The following is a 2,141-nucleotide window of genomic DNA, read 5'->3' as shown; positions in this document are numbered from 1 at the left end:
TCTCAAAAAAAAAAAAAAAAGTCGCACTTTTGCTTTTTTCCAGGTTTCTAAGTCCATTCTTTGGGTTTGGACAAGTGAGTTTGTTTCTCACAGTCAGGCTCCAGAATTTTGTGACTCAGAATTTTAAGGAAAAAGCAAGTCTCCATGGGGTCTCTTCGTGGCCAAAAAATGGAGGAAGGAATAGAGGTTTGTTTTGCTTTGTTTTGTGGGTTTTGTTTCTTTGTTTGAAACAGGGTCTGACTCTGTCAGCCAGGCTGAAGTGCAGTGGCACCATCACAGATCACTGCAGCCTCCACCTCCTGGGCTCAAGCAATCCTCCTGCCCCAGCCTCCCGAGTAGCTAGAACTCCCAAGTAACACACCAGCATGCCCAGCTAATGCTTAAATTAGAGTTTTAATTCACAGAGAAATAAAGGTTATTTGTATCGGGAGAACCCGCTCCCAGTGGTTACGTGGGTTCTTTTCTATTTCCTAAGTGTCTCAGCTGGTTTGAGAAATAAAGGGAAAGAGCATAAGGGAGAGGAATTTAAAGCTGGGTGTCCGGGGCAGACACCACATGTCGGCAGGATCCCTGACGTTCCCCGAGCCATAAAACCAGCAAGTTTTTATTAGGGATTTTCAAAAGGGGAGGGAGTGCACGAATAGGGTGTGGGTCACAGAGATCACGTACTTCACAACGTAATAAAATATCACAAAGCAAGTGGAGGCAGGGCAAGATAATAGGACCACAGGATAGGGCAAAATTAAAATTGCTAATGAAGTTTCCGGCAGGCATTGTCATTGATAACATCTTATCAGGAGATAGGGTTTGAGAGCAGACAACCTGTCTGACCAAAATGTATTAGGCAGGAATTTCCTCGTCCTAATAAGCCTGGGAGCGGTACAGGAGGCCGGGGCTTATTTCATCCCTTCAGCTTCAACCGTAAAAGATGTAAAAGACGGCCTGCGAGGGGGCAGTTTATAGGCCTGCCCTCGGGGCACATTCTGTTTCTCAGGGATGTTCGTTGCTGAGAAAAAGAATCAGCGATATTTCTCCTATTTGCTTTTGAAAGAGGAGAAATGTGACTCTGTTCCATCCGGCTCACCAGTGGCCAGAAGTGTTTATCTCTGGTGTTCCCTGAAGATCGCTGTTATCCTGTTCTTTTTTCAAGATGCCCAGATTTCATATAGTTCAAACACACAAGCTCTGCAAACAATTTGTGCAGTTAACGCAATCATCACAAGCCCCTTCCTCGAGCCTCCGTTCGAACAGCCCTGTGAGGGGTGCCCTGACCTTCTTGCTCTAATGCCTCTGCAGCTCCCCAGGGCAGCGACTCCCCCTCCCTGCCTCCCAAGTGCAGCCCCGCCCTCTTCACAGGCACACACCCCACAGCAGTGCCTCGAGGTGCACCGGGAGGCCCATCAGTGCTGTTCCCCAAGCCTCCGGCTCTCTTCCTGGAATCTTGCTTCCTCACCCCCTCGCAGCTCGGCATGAACTTGTCACTTGAGGTGGCCAGTGAGATGTTGTGGGCATGAGAGGTGGCACCAAGAGATCAGGTGTGACTCCACCTCCCATTCCCACCTGGGAGGCCTGGCAGCACACGCCGGGGGCTCCCCAACCTAGGTGGCTGGGCAGGGACGATGCACAGACCACAGACCCCACACCTGCCACCGGCCCACGCTGGAGGGAGTCAGCGGCTGAGGGTGGGGCTGTTCGTTACCACTGCACAGCCTGGCTCATCCTGGCTGACTTGGGGCAGTGCTGCCTGGACCAGGCAGAGCAGGGAGGACGTGGTGGGGGCAGCGACCCCTGGGGTGTTTGGAAGGAGAGCAAGAACCTAATCAATGTGAGTCCTGGACTTTGAGGCTGCGCAGCGAATGCTCTGTGGGTGCTGCCTGCGGCCAGATGCGGGTTTTGGCATCATGAGTTCAGGAGAGAACCAGTTGGTGGGTGAACAGGAGCGAAAGGAAACCAGGAAAACCCAGGGGGGCCTTTGTGGGTTAGAAGAGGCCACTGCCTTTCCATCCTGACCACAGAAGGGAAGATTGCAGAGACCCTTGAGTGAAAATGTCAGTGTTTGGCCGGGCGCGGTGGCTCAAGCCTGTAATCCCAGCACTTTGGGAGGCCGAGACGGGCAGATCACGAGGTCAGGAGATCGAGAC

This window comes from Mandrillus leucophaeus, unplaced genomic scaffold, assembly GCF_000951045.1.
Source record: "Mandrillus leucophaeus isolate KB7577 unplaced genomic scaffold, Mleu.le_1.0 Scaffold845, whole genome shotgun sequence".
Lineage (NCBI taxonomy): Eukaryota > Metazoa > Chordata > Mammalia > Primates > Cercopithecidae > Mandrillus > Mandrillus leucophaeus.
Note: the sequence above shows the minus strand (reverse complement) of the source record.